This window comes from Coloeus monedula (assembly GCF_965178545.1).
Source record: "Coloeus monedula genome assembly, chromosome: W".
NCBI lineage: Eukaryota > Metazoa > Chordata > Aves > Passeriformes > Corvidae > Coloeus > Coloeus monedula.
Window position 1 is genome coordinate 18,371,847 of NC_138821.1, and position 18,802 is coordinate 18,390,648.

The 18,802-nt window shown below is 47.5% G+C and overlaps 1 long non-coding RNA gene across 1 annotated transcript; it reads right to left on the reverse strand.

Moving 5' to 3' along the window:
• Positions 1 to 6,330: 6,330 nt before the first annotated feature.
• On the reverse strand, positions 6,331 to 8,969 carry LOC309584655. Its single transcript, XR_014227257.1, has 3 exons — positions 8,827 to 8,969; positions 7,485 to 7,589; positions 6,331 to 6,670 (listed from the first exon to the last, which is right to left on the reverse strand). It is a non-coding gene; the product is annotated as an uncharacterized lncRNA (long non-coding RNA).
• Between the last annotated feature and the right edge of the window lie 9,833 nt (positions 8,970 to 18,802).

Sequence of the window (18,802 nt, forward strand, 5' to 3'; positions counted from 1 at the left end):
TTTGGGTCAGCTGGCCTGGTTGCATCTCCTCCCAAGATCTTGCAGGCCCACAGCCTACTGACTGGGGGCAGAATGTTGGAGAGAGAGTTCTGATGCTCTGCGAACACTACTCAGAAGTAGGCAAAACACTGGGGTGTTATCAACACCTTTCTAGCTACCAATGCAAAGAACGGCACTGTGAGAGCTTGTCTCGGTTTCAGACAAATTAGGAGGAAACATCTGAAATGATTGTCCTCTAATAGAAATCAGGTTTCAGGAGCCCCTCCCCCACCAGATTCCAAAAGAAATTTCTTGGAGGAAAGTGAAAAAAAAAAAAAAAGCCATTTAGCTAACAAGCAAAGTGCACACAGGCACAAAATTAATAATTTTAGATAATAAACCTTTTTGTTGTGGAGAACAACCTGGTAGATTCAGAGTCCTTTCTGTAAGTGTGGCTCTGCTCTCTCTGGAGCTGGGGTGCAGCATGGGCCCCTTCGGGCCGCAGAGTGGGGCCTCCCGCTCATGGTGTTCCGGACCAGATCAGAAAAGTCCCGAGAAAACTTCTTGCCTCAGATAGCAGGCTAGCTAAAAAGTAAAGAATTTTACCTCTCTGTCTCTCTCCTGAGAAACAGAGCCGAGAGCTGGCTAAAAGCAGGAAGGTGCTCCCTCGGCTCTGCAGAAGTGAGAACATGGGGGAGTGTGTGTCAGTCTGTAGTGGTTTGTAACCAAAATACTCATTACTGTTCACCTTCTGTGAGATAAGAATTAGGAGAAATGCAAAGCAGGCACTAAACTTGAAAGAATATAAAGAAGTTTATTAACAGACTTAAAAGAAGAAAAAAAAAAATCATACCACACCTTCAGAACTCTTCTCCTCCCCCCACCTTTCTCCCTTCTCCCACTGACAATGTAAAAAGACAACCCTTGAGATGTTCAGTCTGTTTACCACTTCCATAATAACCTTGTTCAGTCCATTTAGGAAGAGGAGTCTCTCTTGCCCATGCTATGAAAACATTATCACAATGAGACAGCCGCCCAGGTTGGTTCTGTGCTCGCATGTGAGTCCCTTCCCACAACTTGCAGCTTTTCCCACAACTGCTTTCGAGGGTCCACTCTTGAAATTACTGGGGTAAAATTTTAAGGTTGAGCCATTCAGAAACAAAAGTTCTCTTCACCCATCTCTGGAAGCATTTCATCTCTAAGAACAGAGGCCCTTCTCCTTCCCTGGGAGCAAAGGGTCCTCCTCATCTTCATCTTTACGACTATCTCTGGGAGCATCTCTAAGACCTGAGGTTTTCTCTTTTTCCATTTGGAGCAAAAGTCCTCATCGCTTCCATCTCTCCCTGTCCAAACTTCTCATGAAATTACAGCTGTTTCAGCATCTGCTTATCTCAGCACAGGTGCTTTTGCTCACAAGTACAAGTTGAACGCTCCACTCCTCATGCCTTTATGAAATTACAACGGGTACTCTGATATATCATAGCTTTACAACAGAATTTCAGCTTTAAGCATCTCCTCTTTCTCTTCCCTCAGGCTTTCAGCTCTTCACAGCACTAAAAGGGTTAATCTCACCTAGGCCTTGCAGCTGGAATGAAGCTTATCGCTGTAGGTCACATGATCTCTGCCGGACAGCGGTGCAGCTTCAGCTGAATCTTAGCCGCGCTGGAGGGGGGTGGGAAGCCAAGCCGCTCCAGCTGCCCACAGCAGGACTGTGGGTGGGTTCCACGGATGGAACAGGGCCCATCGGCTCCAGGATGGCTGTGGCCCGGCCCGGCCTGGCCCGAGCAGGGCCTGGGCTGGGCCCGCTGGCCCCCACACGGGGCCAGCAGCTACCTGTCCCAACACCGGAAACGAGACAGAGCTGTGGGGGAGGTTTTCTGTTCTTAAGTGTGGATCACAGAGGCAGTCACAATTTTAAGTGGCTTAAAGAATTATCCATATTCAAACTGGCCAGCTGATAGGTTCTGTAAGGTCACAGAGGAAGCTGTAAGCACCCCTTTGCAAGGACATCACTTCCGGGACTATGCTTTGCTAACCCACGACACAGTCCTTGAACACAAACCATGCTGAAGAATTCACCTGGCTACTCTCCCCCCTCTCCTGGACCAAGCTCAAAGGCACAGGATTCATGTCTGGCATAGAGCAGGCAATAGGGGATACAGCATTGTAAAGTCACCCCAAGACAGACCTGCTGTGGGGAAATGACTTCATCTCAGCCACACTCAATACAGCATCATTGGGGCCTGATTCTCGGGTTTGGGTGTACTTTGCTGCTGAAATTGCAGTTATAGAAGACAGTTTGGTACCTGCCCTTCACTCAAATCAACATTCAGTCCCAATCCTTCCAAACAAAAGGGTTGGGCACAACATCGCCAGCCTTACTTATTATCCTTTTACCCTTCACATCCTCAAGGCATTGCCTTCTGTAAGGCCCTGTCTTAATCAAGTTTAGCCAGACCAACCTCACATCTCCTCCATGACCTCATTATAGCTGGTCCTGGGTTTCCAACACACACATACACAAAGATCACACAATGAGCGCTGCATAGTTTCATCCCTTTGCATGCAGGAGTTCCAGGTCTTTGCCACTTGTATTACCAAGTGCAAAAAATGGAGACTAGATCCTTTTTCTCACAAGAACCTCTTATTGCTCAGAAAGAAGGCTTTTTCCATTGAAACTTTCCCCCTCTCAAAGTGACTGGATCCCCAGATACTGATGCATTTTGCTACTTCCAAAATATCCTGTTCCTCTCCCGGTCACTATCAGTCTCTAAATCACCAACCCCCTTTTACTTCTACATGGATGAACCTGCCATTTAGGCTTTCTGATGCCAGATCTTGGCCGGCTGCCAGGGGCCCAACCAGCTGTTCTCTCACTGCCCCTCCTCAACAGGACAGGGGGAGAAAATAGGGTGAAAAATTTACTTCAGGACGTAGCCACCTGCCAGATCTAAGGGCAGCAGGGAAGTACCTGCCCCGGACAGCATTTTGCCATTTCTTAAATATGCTTACACAGGGGTGCCACCAGCTTTGCTGAGTTGCTTAGCTTTGGCCCTCAGGGAGTCCAGTGCCTAGCTGGCAGGAACTAGCTCTGCCCAGCGCAGGGCAGACCCTGGCCTCTTCTCACAGAGCCCACACCTGCAGGCAGAACCTGGAGCACTGTATCCAACTCTGGTCTCCAGAATTCAACAAAAAGATGCAGACAAATGGGAGAAGGTCCCAAGGAAGGCAATGAAGATGATCAAAAGGCTGGAGAATGTGAGGAAAGGCTGAAGGAGTTGGGTCTTTTCTCCCTTGGAAAAGAGATGGCTCAGGAGGAACATCATGACTGTATTCTGGCTCTCAAAAGGCAGTTACAAAGAGGACAGAGGAGCTCGTTTCACAAGGAGCCAAGTGGAGAAGACTCAACCGGAGGGCCTTGCTCATTCCTTTTTATCCATACCCTTCCATCCCCCTGCCAAGCCTCAATGTAGACAATTTTTGAGTTGATTTTATTTTTAGATTGATTGATTTTAGTTTGCTTTTTGTCATACATGAAATCCCTATTTGTGCTTGGTCTTTGCATATTAAGTGCTTTAATTAATTAATTTTGAGTTAATTATTTTTAAATTGAATGTTACAATTAACCCATCAGCCCAGGTACAAAAATCCAGTTCCATTATCAGTGTTTTCATTTGTTTAAAGTAGTTTATTAATAGAGTTGCACCCTTCCCAGTTAAAATTTTCCCAGTTAAAAATCACAAACTTGCCCCTTCTCAAACTTCAAACCACCTATACACCATAAGAGTTACCTTTCCTGTGTTTACTGTATACTTTTACAAGTGTTTTGAGATGTGTTGGACTTGCATTCTGATTCCAAGGCCAAAACCCCACCCAGTCTTAATAGCCAGCAGCTATTTTTAGCTACAGAGCCATTACTCTGCAGGCAAGTCCCATGGCAACCTGAATACCTGAATTTTAATGAAGGTATTGTATTCCCCTTATCTCAACTACTACCACCCCCCCTGACAACGATGAGCCATTGGTGGACGGAGATGATCCATCAAAGGGAAAGCACCAATTGCCTTGGACCGAAGGGGCGGGCTGTGGGCGGGCTATGGGCGGACTGGGGGCGGAGCAAAAACTATAAAAAGGACGAAGCCGAGAGGCGGGCCCTCTTCTCTTTTCCCCTCTTGCTCTCTCCAGACTAGCTGTGGGAGACATCGGTGCTGGGCATTCAAAGCCTTACCCCTTTTAAGGGGCTTTTAGTAATTTTTTTAAAGTCAGCCCAGCACTGCAAGTTCTTTTTCTCTACCTGAGGTCTAGTGCTGTCTCAGCCAGAAGATCTCAAATCCCTGCGCTCCTGGGGCATACCATCTACTGAGCCATAGGATCCCAAATTTTTATAATTTTTTAATTTCTGTAATTTTTCAATTTTTCTGTTTTCAATAAATTAATCTTTTTAAGAGTTGTCTCATTTCTCACACTTTTTCTCTGAGTGCTTTAACCATCTGGTAAGTAGTAGAGTAAACCTTGCCAACAAACTTTGTTGCACTTTCACTTTTATATTAAACCTGCTTTTGCCAATACCTTTGCCAGCAATTCTTTAAGCAACCTAAAACACTCATTTGCAACAAATTGGTTTAGTCGGCAGGATGGCAAGTGACAGCACTGACTACTTAGAGAAGCAGGGAATAAGTCCAAGTCCTAAGCTGTCAGATGACTGCGCTTGGGAAAACTGGAACAATTGGAAAGCTGTGGAGGAACATCTAAAAGCAGCGAGGGGCCGCATGAAGACTAGCAAAGACAAAGGAATTAGTTGCAAAACGTTAGGAAACTGCCTATGCTCAGGGGGAACCTCATCACAGTATTCCAGTACTTAAAGGGAGGGTACAAAGAGGACAGAAGCTCTCTCTTCACAAGGAGCCACATGGAGAAGACAAGGGACAATGAGCATAAGTTGCACCAGTCCCCATCGCTGAAGGTTTTCAAGATACTATTGGAAAGAGTGCCAGATAATCCTATCTAGGATCCCTTTACAACAAAAAGCTGGACTAGATGATCTTTTGAGGTCCCTTCACACCTGGGCTGGTCTAGGATCCTATGATTCTCCAGTGGATCTCAGTTTCATAATGCTTGGCTCTCTTCAGTTTAGAGCTAAGAAACCTTGCCTGCAAGGCAAGATAGAGAATTCCAGCAGGTGCCATAGACTTCTAAAACCTATGGCAATCACCCATTCTCTCAGAATATATAAGCAATACCTAGCTTCTCCAAAATTCCCCTGCCCCCTCAAAGTAGGAACACCTTCTAGATACCTCAGGGAGTTTATACAGACAAAACCATAGATGTTACCTACCTCAATCATTCAGTAAGGAAACGCTGCACCAGAGCAGTTTCCATCTACTTCAGGGAAATAATTTCCATCTCCTCTCTGGGACAATTAAATTAAGTCCTCGGGTTATTTACACACCTGCATCACCAAACTTCACCCAATCGCTTGGGACTATTGAAGAGATGAAGACACTTTTCAGTGGGCGCCTCAGGTTGTCTCAGTAATATAGGGTTTAAGGACAATGAAGGACTGCCTGGCTTTCCCACGCCCACCTCCCTTTTTTAATAGCTGTTAAAGCAAGCTGAAGTTTTCTGTCTCACTGCAATACAGTTTCGGGTCTGGATTGGGATGGAGGTAACTTTCCCCATAGAAGTCCTCATAGTGCTCTGCTTTACAGTTGAAAATAGAAGGGTGTTGATAAAAATCAATGTTTCAGCTACTGTGGAGCACTGCTTCTACAGCATGGAGGCTGTCGCCCCAACCACCCCCATCCATACAGTCCAGTAAGCTGGGGGTGGGCAAGAGGTTGGGAGGGGAAAGAGCCAGGACGGCTGACCCAAATTGACAAAAGAGAGATTCCACTGTGCTATGGAAGCACCACAGCTGCCAGTCAGACCGATTGTTTTCTCCTACCATATCCCTCCTCACCAGAAAATGGATATCACAAGTCTTAAGACACAGCCATTGATAAAGCACAGCAACAGGAGGTGGATGCTTCCAACATATTGCACCGTGCTGAAACCACCCGTGGAAAGCATGCCTGTAGCCTAACATACAGTATATTCTAGAGTTGTAGCAGCAGCCTACATGAGCTTTCTGTACGTAGGCGTACCACTGCCAAAGAGCTAAGACTTTGCTTCCTACTAGACGCATATGACTGCTAAGCACTTCCAGCGTCACGCTTCAAATGAAAAGGAAAATCACTATCTATCTATGGAATGCTCTTAAAAGGCTGAAACATTCCACATACTTGCAGTCCAGGGAGACACCGTTTGATCTTGTAGAACTACTTCCCCTCAGTAAGACGCACAAGACGAAGATGATATCCCCATGACAAATCTTTATTGTGCAACTGCTGCTCAAAGCTTTTATTACCTTCCACAGACACACGGCACAAAAAATTACACATCGACAGCGGCTAGATTGATGGGCAACAGACGAAATCCATTCAGTGGCAATTTGTACACGTGCAGCAACTCTTGCGATGCCAAAATCTTAGCCAGGTGGCCAGCCCAAGGGATGGCCACCCAGAACAGGTAGATGTATACGATACACAAACTGCCCACCCTTGGGCCCTTCATCCACAACCATCCGATATCCACTGGTCAGGCCCAGGTGAGCAACACACATCTTGCCAACAATCATTACATGCCCGAGAAGCTGGAGAAGGAAGTACAAACCCATAAATAAGGAAAATTTTAAAAAAAGAACACATAAAGTAGGTAGAGGGCAGGAAGGGAAGGAGGGAAGGAAGAAGAGCAGAAAACCTCCCAGAGAAAGCAGCTAGCCAATTCCTAGCAATTACACCATTGCATTTCAAATTAATGTCCACCTGCCCACCGGCAACTGACACTTTTCAAGCAAAGCTACAAAGACTGATTATGCACAGTACAGGGGGAAAAAAAGAGCCAGGGAATTTTTTTCAAGCTAGACAGCAACAAGCGAAAAAACAGGCACTGAAGCTGAATTTGTCTCTGGGTTAAAGCCCCCATTGTGTATTCAGGCAACATAAGCAATCCTGGTGGAAAATAAACTTTAGGCTGCCTTTTGCATGGGTTTACAAAGTCTTTGAACTTATCTTTCATAGCTAAAAGCAAAGCATCCAGCACCTCTCAACCAGCTTTGCTCTTCCCTGCCCCTGACCTGCCAATAACCCCAAGCCCTCTTCTCTGTGTTAGAAGTACTACTACTCTTACACTAAACCATGACAATAGGCACCTGACTGCACTCCAAAACAACACTGCATTTTGCACCAGAAGTACATACCCAGGGATGAGCACTGCTTTTTATCACTGCTTTTAGTCAGAAAGCTCAACTCCATTACAAGCTAGAGGCAAAAGATTATAGCACCACAAAACCCAAAGTAGCCTACTGTGCCCTATCGAGAAGGAAAGGGGGGATAGGAAAGAGTCAAGTAAATGAGAAACTATCTACAGGTACAGTTTAGCATACAGAAAGCTCACACAGTACTTACAGATTCACCAGAACCTTCTGCTTCAGACAACCCAATAATTGGCTCCTTAGGCATGACTAGGAAAAGTGTCCCAGATTGCAGTGAAAGATCACGGAACGCAAGGCACTGGAGGAAGAGCAAACAGTTAAAACATAACCGGCTTCAGAGAAAGGTAATAGCTTATGCAAATCAACCTGCCCCACTGAACTCCTACAGAAGCAGATTACCGGATACTCAAAACACAAGCCCGAACATTGATTTTTCTTGCATGATAGTAATGCTTTCTACACCCAAAATACAACATATTTCCAGAGCCCCCTCCAGAATTTGTATTCATCATGCAAGACGATGGGAGCAAGGAGATGGGCCACCACTTGCAATTAACAACCTTCAGTATGTTTTAGTTCGGGCTGATTGTTTCCTAAGCAGTTTTTCAATTGGATGTGGTCCACGCAGAGGCAGGAGACAAATGGCTTGACTGAATCAGCAAAGAGGTTAGTGAAGTGGAAGAGCAGTGGCCAATCATTTCCCACAAGACAGGGAGCTCAAGCATTGAACAAGCGTATAATCACAGGAAGCCTGCAAGTGCATAGGACCAGTCTGTCTTCTACATTGCACGCAAACACTACCTTCCAAAGCAGAAGGCATCCTTAACTGTTAACCTTCAGCATTTTAATAACTAAATCATACGGGATATTACCTTAAAGTTAACATCGCATAGGCAACGGCTGCATTGTTTTCCCCCCGGTCTAAGCAGCTCACTCTCGTTCCCAGCACCAGTAACCCTCGCAAGCATGCTGTTATCACGATCCCAGTTCCCCACAGAAAGAAGATCAGGGAAGCTTTTGCAGCCTACAGGATGACCCCTTTCTAACTTTTTTTTTTTTTTTTTAAAGAAAAACTAGAGAAAGCCGTAATTCCTTGCCCTAATAATCCAGTTTGGGGGTTCAGAACCACAGCCTAGCACAGCGAAGCTGCGAAACCTCTTCGATGCTATTACGAAACACATTGAGACCAAGTTACCGTCGGAGGCCCTTCTCTACGCGCGCACACAACACGGTGGGGGTGGGATCCGAGGCGAGTCCGGACAATACCAGCAACCCAGTACGCGCCGCGGCAGCCGGAGGGGTGGGGGTGCGGCACCGAACAAGCTTAGGGGATGATGCAGTAGAGAGCGCCACAACCCAAAGAGGCCCCGTCCGTCCCTCCACCCACCCGTAGCAGCAGCGCCGCCACCCGCCCTACCGCGCGCCCGGGCACCGCGCACCGGGTGTCCTCGGCTCAGACGCCCGCGAGCGCGGGAGGAAAGGGGGGGGGGGGGGAAAGGGAAGAGGAACCGCGCACAGAGCAAAGCCGCGGCTACCTCCTCGTCCTCGTCGCTGACGATACCAGGGAAACACCTCGCCGATGATCTTTCCGAAGACAGTAGTGGCGCCAGCAAAGCGAGAGACCAGCACCCCAATACTCTCGTCAGCCAAGGACAACGCCCGTGTCCGCCCCAACACTTCCTCCACTAAGCCAGGCCCTCCGCGACGCCCATTGGGCCGACGGATCGTCGCCCGCGTCTGGATTTGCTGTCTCGCCTGTCGTTTTCGCGTTCCCCGCCCCCTTGGCGGGTCCGCGCTCGTCGACCTGGTGCCCGCGGGGCGCGGAGGGATCTGCCCCGTGTAGTGCTGCGACCTTGAGGGCGGGATACGAGGTCGCAGAAGAGGCTGTAGTAGCTACGAGTACTATTTCTTGTTATTTGTTACCGCATCAAGTCCAACCCAAAGGTGCCTGTGCCTTTTTGGTGCTGCTCCCTCCAGTCAAATGACTACTTTGGCCAGGGCAGGGCAGGCCTGGCCTTAACTTCTCAGGACATTTTGAAAAACCAACAGAAGCTGCTCTACATTGTTCCCTGAAAGCCCCACTTCCATTGTAGACATTTCTAAGCTGCACGTCTCCTGGAAGGAAATTAAATACAAAGCGTGCCTTCGGCGCCGCTGACCTGAGGGCTCAAGATAGTAGGATTTGCGTTAAGCTGGATAGGAGACTTTTAGAAAAAGAGTCAGTCCCCTCAAAGCTGCCCAAGGGTGGTCCGTGGTGCCCTGCAACCCCAGAGACAGTGACCACTTTGAATGGCCGACACAACTGTCTTGTAACATATATAAACCCTGCTTTCCTCTATATTGGGCTAAGGATATCCTTGGTCGCCTTTGCGGCAAGGGCACATTGTCCTGTTTTGCAAAGCTGCTTTCCAGCCGATGGGCCTCCAGCATGTACTGGTGCATGGGGTTGTTCCTCCCAAGGGGCAGGACTTTTGTATATACCGGTTCCTCAGATGGTTTAAAAATGCATCGTTTCCTATGATGGGAGGGACTTTGTTTCCCAAGGACCTGCCTTGAGGTTCAGTGTCCCAAGAGGTTTGGTAACTGTGCCAGTGAAAATGGAATAAAATAAATCGCCGAATAAAACAGCCATTTCCATGTTGCTTGTCACTAGACATCCTGGCTGTTACAATCCGGTTTAGACCCAGGAAAGCAAAGCAAGCTAAGTCTCTGAGCATAAACTGGAAAGAACCAGGAAGGTTCAAAATATCCCCAGAAACGAGATTAAAACCAAACGAGGTTAGATGTTGTTGCCAAAAAATGGATGTATTTTATTTAATAGTAAAAGAGGCAAAGAGAAGGGAAGAGAAAAGAAAGAGAGAAAGAAAAGAAGTGTGCGTGGGGGGTGGGGGAACAGGGAGAGGTGATGGGTTAGATGGAAGCATATCACCCATCTGAGGGTCCCAACGACGTCTCGTTGCTCCCCTCCATCCGCTCTGCTGGTGGTGAGGGTCCCCCATTGCCGCTGTGGCCACGCTGCTACATGCTGCCACACGCCACACGCCGCCACATGCCGAAGAGTGCAGAATTCCGTGGACTAATATACACTTTGGGCCAGGTGGGAACGCCCACATGTCTTTCTTACAGGGGCCAGCTTGACATACTGTCCCTTGCAACACTGAGGGTGTGTTGCATCATCTCTGGTGCTCTGGTGCAGGGTCTGGGGACCCCTTGGGGGGGGCCCCTGTGATGGGCCATGTCACCCCCTCCTGTTGTGGATAAGCTTCTCCCCCCAGTGAGGACCCCTCAGCTGGGCTCCTCTGCACAGTGGAGGATGGGCAGTCACTGCACCTCTGACCACAGGCTTTTCCAAGACACCCAAAGCCTCTCCTCCCTCCACCCCTTGGTGGGAGGGTCTGTGCGAGCCTGGCAGCTGATAGCCCTGGGGCTGTGGTCCTCATCTTGGAGGTGTTAAGCCTATGCTCAGTGAATGTCCCCAGCCCTGAGTTGTTACTTTATCTTATCTTCATCAGCGAGCAGTGTCAGGCCTCAGTCAGGCCCCCATTCAGGGTGTGGGAGTCTTCTCTTCAGCTTTTGTAATAGTTTTAAAAGTCCTTTAAGAAAATGTTTAAGTCATAAAATGTAATATTTCAGTCTCTGACACTGGCTTATTTATCAGCAGGGGAAGGGAGGGGGATGGGAGTGGAGTCTTTAGTCTTCCTTTTCTGACCAATGCACCTGTGGAAGCCCATCTTATGATCCTTCATATCCCTTTCCAAATTCAGCTCCAGCTGTGCCTCAGCTTTTCTGATATCATCCCTACACACATGGGCAGCATCTTTAGATTCTTCCCAGGATGCATGTGCCTGCTTCCACTACCTATGCATTTTCTCCTTGCACTTCAGCTCAACCAGAAGAGAAGGCCGTTACGCAGCCACATTGGGCTCCTGCCTTGCTTACCTGATTTCTTATGCCAACCTACTCCTTTATCAAGTGGCCTATAGTAGACAAAAACCACGAGGTTTCCTTTGTTGGCTTGTGTGGAATGATGACCACAGAGCCAGGGAAGGGCTAAGGCTTACTATCTGCGGCCTACACCGTGTACCTTCCATATTATCTTTGCAGATGGAGATCCTCATAGCTGACATCAAGAAAGGACAAGTGAGCTGAAGGATGAGGTCCAGGGCAGCTAAGAGAGTCGTCTTCTGGCTCTGACAAACGGCATGGAAAGGAACAAAATCATATGACCAGAACTTTGAAGGACAGCAAGGCCAAGAAAGTAACCTTTTTCCTCAGTAAGGGTCATTTAAGTATTTAAATGCTGTACTAGTTTGAAAGTGAACCAGTGGGAGAAATGAACCCCACACAAATACCTTGAGAGAGATTTCAGTTCGGAGTTACAGTTTAATAGAAAGATTAAAATAAATGCAATGATTCAGAAAAAACTGGCTTTAACCCACAAAAGTCAGAGTACAACCAGGCACCCTGTTGGTCAGGGTGGTGGGAGCAGTCCAATTAAACAGTGGTTGCAGTCCTGTTGAAGTGATGGTTGCAGTTGAAAGGAATGAGAGAGGTGTCTTTACAAAAAAACTGTGGGTCTGCTGGTAGATAAAGCCAGATACTGAGAGGTGAAAGAAGCAATGGGAGGAACCATAAATTCCATAGGAATTCCACTAATTGACACAGACTGTTACACATCCAAGGCCTTGCTAAGGCCCTGGATTTAGAGAAAAAGAACAGACACAAGGAAAAAGAAAAGGGAGGGGAGGTAGACATTAGAACGGGGGCTGTATTACACAATTTGGGAAGTCTGTACCTCTCAAGTACCTCAGCCAGTGGGGAAAGATAGAGGGAAATGAGGCCGGGAAATCAGGATAAAAAGGAGGCTGCATCCTCCAACAATTTGAGGGACCCCGTGGGAAATGCCCATGACCTCTCCCTTTATTTGAATAAAGTTACAGGACTCCTCTGTCTCCTTCTTGGACATAAACATCTGGTGTTTGTGGATTAATTTTCCTGACAATTTCAGGGCTCTTGTCTGGGATATTTCCACCGTCCGGGGGCAGCGAGTGGAGCTGAAGGCGCGCCTCATCCAGTTTCAGTGATCAGCTCCCCTTGGTGGCGGCCAGCACTGGGCAATTGATTGGGTTCCTGAGACTGTCCAGGAGACAGACGAGTGACGGACCGGGGGGGGCTGTGAAGAGTCCACAGGGAAGGACCCCTGAAAATCTCACCGGTGAGTACAATGGGATCTTCAGAGAGTAAACCTGGGAGGGCACCGATGGAGGGTAGCACAGGTAAAACAGGGCACCCATGGAGGGTAGCAAAGGTAAAGCTGGGAAGGGGCCCCAGCAAACGGGATGACGATCCCAAAATATCTCTGAAGAATCCCTTGGAAGAATGTTGAGTTGGTTTACACATTCTCCCAGAGGTAAAGACATAGATGCCCAGAGGGGGCAATAAGGGAAAGTCGAGAAAGGATCTCAACAATCCATGCCTGGGGGGGGGAGGAAATAAGGGGAGTCAAGAAGGGGGTCTATACAATCCATGCCTGGGGGGGGAGGAAATAAGGGGAGTCAAGAAGGGGGTCTATACAATCCATGCCTGGGGGGGCAATAAGGGGAGTTGAGAAGGGGTCCTGACAACAAGGGATGGACGAATGGTGTTGGTATGTTGGGAAAGGATTGGTTGAAGGGGAATGTGGAGAGATATGGTTAAGGCAAGGAGCAGCAGGACCATGCACAGAGTGGCAGAAACGGCAGCACAGGCTGGGGGTCTGTGGAAAGGTGCAGGGCCAGGCCGGAGCTGTGGGGCAGCCAGGACTCGGTGCCGGGCTGTGCCTGACCCCACCACCAGGCAGGGGCAGCAGTGGCCCCCCGGCCCCCGTGAGGCTGCGGAACGCCCCGGCCGCCTGTGGTGCTGCTGGCCATGCCCGCCGGGAGCACCAGGGGTGAGCCTTTTGGACACTGGAGAAGGACAGGGACCGGCTCTGGTATACGGTGTGTAGTGAGGAGAGTGAGCACAAGGAGGAGGAGGAAAGAATATCTGCGAAATGCAAATTGTATGTGGAAGGATTAGGATTTTCTTTTAAGGATTTTGTTTGGTTCACTGGAGAAACAAATGGTTTTGAGCTGTGGGAAAATGAGTACCCACAGGCAGTAGCGGGGGGGACTAGAGGAAAGGCAGAATAAGTCCCTGGATGAACTGGTTAGAAAGATACAGCAGGTGCATGTAAAAAGGGATGGGGAAAAGGCGAAGGCAAAGACAAAGGTGATGGCAGAGTTTTTACGGCCCCAGAGGGATAAACCGCAGGACCCAAGAGGTCCCCTGGGATAGAAGGGGGGACAAGGAAGTGGCAGAGGCATTCCCTCCTCAGCAGGGAAGAGCCAACACAAACAGCGGTTGGGAAATAATCAGTGTGCTATCTGCAGGGCAGAAGGACACTTGAAGAGGGAATGTCTGCAGAAACAGCTGGACCCTCAGGAAGTCCAGAAGATAATAGAGAAGAATTGCTAGGGGTGTCAGGGGCTCCCATTATACCAGGGACCCACCACACTGGAGCCCTTGTTAACTTTTAAGGTGGGTCCAGATCGAGAGGAGGTGTGTTTCCTGGTAGACATGGGCCTCTCAAGCCACCTTGAATTTTATCCTTAAGGGGAGAAAATTGTCAAAACAATCTTTGATTATTCAAGGGGTGAGTGGAAAGGATGAGTGGGTATGTTTTATTCAACCACTATTAGTAAATGTGAGGAATAGGTTTGAAATGCATGAATTCCTGTTTATTCCTAATTGTGATTGTAATTTATTGAGAACAGATTTGATGGCTAAAGTGGGAATGTGTGGAAAATTAGTATTGTGAAAAATGATACAGAGTCTAACACGGTGGTAACTTTGTGTAAAATGTCTGAGAAGGCTTATGCTGAAATAAACCTGGAAGTGTGGGCAGCCCCAGGGGAATACGGAAAACTAGACATAGAGCCTCTCCAAATTACCTTGAAGCAACCAGGACAAGTGGTGTCTAAAAAGCAATACCCTCTTTCAAGGGAGGGAAAGAAGGGGTTACAGCCTGTCATTGAGTCCCTGCTAAAGGCAGGGAGCCATGTATGTCTCCCTATAACACCCCTATCCTGCCAGTTAAGAAACCAGATGGAACCTACAGAATGGTACAGGATTTAAGAATAATAAATGAAACTGTCAAACCAAAGCATCCCACAGTTTTGGATTTCTATACCATCCTGAATCAGATCCCTTCTTCACATCATGGATTTGAAGGATGCTTTCTATGGGTGTCCAATTACAGGGGACAGTAAACAGTATTTTTTACCTTTGAGTGGGAACAGGAAGAAGGAGGGAAAATGGTAAAACAACAATTGACCTGGTGTCTTGGGGTGACCTTATGATGTGTATCTCATATCGCTGCTTATGCCCATGTTATAAATAAAGTATGTAATTCGTGGTATTATGTATAAAACTGAAATGTAATAAGACCATGCAGAGACAGAGTTTCAAAATCCCTCCACCAGCCTGGCTGAGAGAAAAATTTCACAACACTAAAAGAAGTTCTCTCATAGATGTAAACAATGTGAGGATTCCACCCAGGTGGGGTTGGATCTTATCACCGGGACATTGACACCATGACAACTCGATCACCACTTTCTGATATTTACATCTCATCTGATAAGGAATCGGACATTCCGGGAACTAAAAATAACTGTTCCAGGAACCAGAGATGGCCCATTCATCATCAGAGATGGCCCTTCCATCACCAGAAATGGCCCACTCATCACCCAGGATGGACAATTCATCAGACCCAGGAAAGGCTTTGTGCAGCCCAACTTCGGGACAAGAAAACATCATGAATATGCTAAATTGCGAGAAAAATAGAATTAATTCGGACTCTGCCCAAAAACTGTATATGAAGGAACCAGCCAAAGCAGCATTTGTGAACTTGGGAGGTCTGATGAGATAGAGATCAGATCTATGCGTGTTCACCCAGCTCTGATCCTGGGCTTGGAGGTGCTTTTCTGGATCGTGGCTTTTGAGCCCGATATTTCGGTCACATAATAAATGTTATTTCTTTATAAATTTTGATTGGGCAATTCTGTTTATCTTACCCAGAAATTAATTTCTGTGCCTTTCTATGCCTCTAAACTGAGCCTAAGAGGGGGAAGGAAAAACCTGAGCAAAACCTTTTCAAAGCAGTTTGCAGCTTGTTCAAGGTCACACAGAGATAGCAATTTGTTTCCCAGCTGCGGCAGGGGAGGGAGGAAACACCCGACTGGCTGCTCCCAGGACAGGTTTTTTTTTGGCCAGGGGTTCAGCTGCTTTTTCTCCGGAGAGAGACTGAGAGTTGAAATTTTCCTTCCCTGGAATGTCAGATTTTCTCCCTTTTCTGATGGACTGCTTGATTGCTTTAACATCAGAGCACATCAGGAGGACTTTCCACTGGGCACAGAGGGCCTGGCCCTGGGCCAAGCCCCAGGTCCGAGACCAAAGGGAGGACTCTAACATTTTCCCAGGTTTTTCCTCCACAGCGAAATATTTTATTATTTAGTATTATTTTCCTTTCCCGTGTGTTTGTTAAATAAATAGTTTTATCTCCTTCGCTTTCCTTCGAGGAAAATTTCAAACCTGGTAGGGGGAGGGGTGGTTGTGCCTTCTCTCAGAGGATATATTTCTAAATTTGGCCAAACCGGAACACCTGGACAGTCCTCCCACAGGGATATAATGAGTCACCTGTTTTGTTTGGGCAAGCCTTGCAGAAAATATTAAGAGAATTGTCCTGGGGTGACTGTATGATACTGTATTCCCTATCGTCTGCCCTATGCCAGGCATGAGTTCTGTGCCTTTAAAACTGGGTCCAGGGGAGGGGGGAGGGAAGCCAAGCAAATTCTTCAGAGTGTTTTGTGCTCAAGGACTCATACACTCCCCTGTGTTCTCGCTGCGGCAGAGCTGAGGAAAGCACCTTCCTGCTTTTAGCCAGCTTTCGGCTCTGTTACTCAGGATAGACATTGAGAGTTCAAATTCTTTGCTTTTTGGCAAGCCTGCTAGCTGAGGCAAGAAGCTTTCCTGGGACTTTAGTTTTTCTTCTTCTTCTCTTGGAACTGTTTGCTCCGGTCCAGAATACCATCATGGAGAGGCCCTACATCATGGCCTGGAGGGGCCTACGCCTCACCCCAGCTATGGAGAGAGACTGCCACATGCACAGAAAGGACTTTGAATCTTCTCAGGTCTTCTCCACAGTGAGAGGTTTTATTATTTAACATTATTCATTCTTTTTGGTGCCTGCGTGCACACTGCTTGTTAAATAAATAGGTTTTTTTCACTTTCCTCTGAGGAATTTTTTTCCCCCAAACCTGGTAGGAGAGGGGCGACTGAAACCTGCTTTCTATCAGAGGATGTTTCCTCCAATTTGTCTCAAACCGGGACAAATAATATTGGTGCTCAACATGGGGCTTGGAAGAAAGTGAAAAAAAACTGTACAAATTACATTTTGGTTTGGTTTTAATTACTTTGTATTGGGGTAAAGTAGTCACCCTGTTGTTTGAGGTAATAATGTCTTTCTGGTTTCAGGTACTAATGTCTTTCTGGTCCCTAGGCCTGTTTACCTACACACAGATAGCACCAATTTTGTCCCTGGTATGTAATTTTTACAGAGCAGGGGCACGAATCTGGATTTCTATTTTGCTGTGCTCGGTGTCAATGATTTATAAAAAGTTAACAAAGGTACTGGGAGTTGTTCGAAAAGTGTATGATGTATTTTTTCTCTGTCCGGGATAAGAATTTACTCCACCCTCGGGAATTAGGTTGCTGCAGTACATGATTTGCTTTTATGAGGGGAACAGGAAAAGATGGTTGAAGAGGCTACTGTGAAGCTGCCTAATTTTCTTGCAAAAAAGGAATTTAGAGTGTTTGAAAAGAAAGCCCAGTTGGTAGAAAAAAAAATTAATTAAATATTTGGGACATATTTTGACTGGAGGACTTGGTTGTATTGATCCAGAAAGAATACAAGGAATTTTACAAGTACTATTACCCCAGACTAAAAAAAGAGTTATGGCAGTTTTTCAAGTTTGGTGGGGCACTGCAGAGCATGAATTGAGGATTGTTCTGTTTTGGCCAGACCTTTTGTCTTGGTTTGAAAGACAGGTGTATGCTAAGGAAGGCAGAAGCCTCCCTTGGAATGAAAAATGCAACCCCCTTCCCTCCGAGTTATTATAATTTTGAAATCAAGGGGCTTTTAGGCAAAGATGTGGGAAATAGGAATAACAGTTCTTTACTATTATATATCTATATGTGTATAACCAGTCAAACAAACAACAATAACTATGGCAGTAACAGCAAACAATCACAAACACAGTCCCAGCCTTCTCGGCTGTCAGGCCCTTTCCCCTCGGGTGCAGTTCCGGTCACAGCCGGCAGGGGGTGCTGGCAGCTCCCGGTGAGCAGGGCAGGTGCGATGGCTCCCCCGCGGCTGCAGGGGGCGCTCCGGAGTGAGCTCGGGGAGCACGCGGCACTGGTGCCCTGGGATCCCGGGAAGGGATGGAACAAAGAAGCTTCACAAACCCCCGGGCAGCCGATCCCGGTATCCAGCCGGACTCTCAGGAACAGCAGGCTGGAACGGCAGGCTGGAACGGCAGGGACGAACACAAATCCCGGGTGGCAGACACAATGTATCCAAACGGGGAACCCCCTCGGAGGTCTGGGCAGGCAGGGCGAGCACGGCTACAACGTAGAGAAGGCTCGAAGCAGCAGCGGGGCAGGGCAGCCACGGCCCGGCTCCGAGCACGGCAGGGAAGGCAGGCTTGGGATCCCGGGGCTTCTCCAGCATAAAGAAAAGGCAGCCGAAGAAAGCAGACTCCCTCTCTGTCCTATCGAGGGAGACCGAACTGCCCACACACCCAGGTGAAACAAAAAGAGCAGCCAGGTCTTTTGTTTTTCTGAAGTATCCGGCCATTTGTCCCCCTGGCAACATGTATGGGGGGAAAATTCCTTTAACAGAAAAAAAAACCCAGGAGAGCTCCTAAAACCCCAACATTATCCACCCCGAATTTTTCCCATACTAACATGTTACATGAAACTTAACCTTTTTAACCATATAAATACATTCATCACCTGAATTATATACATATATACATGCTGATACTGATACAAGTACAGAGCCATGGGTAGTTCACCCTAAAACAAGGTCCCCTTGAAGTATGCATCGGGTCTCTCCATTCTTTTGCATCACCCATGAGGTGCAACCGGGTCCCTGAGCCAAGACAACCCTAGAGATAGGTCTGTCTTTGCTCAAGGCAGAATTAACCCAGACAGTTTTCCCAAGCATATCTCTCATGTGCACCACTGGAACCTTATCCCCGTCTGTTGTTTGTCGGGGTTCGGATTGGGCAGGGCCTGCTCGGCTGGTGGAACCTCGGGTGTTAACTAACCAGGTGGCTATTGCTAAATGCACCTCCCAGTTTTTGAAAGTCCCCCCACCCAGTGCCTTCAAGGTGGTTTTCAACAATCCATTACACCACTCAACCTTCCCAG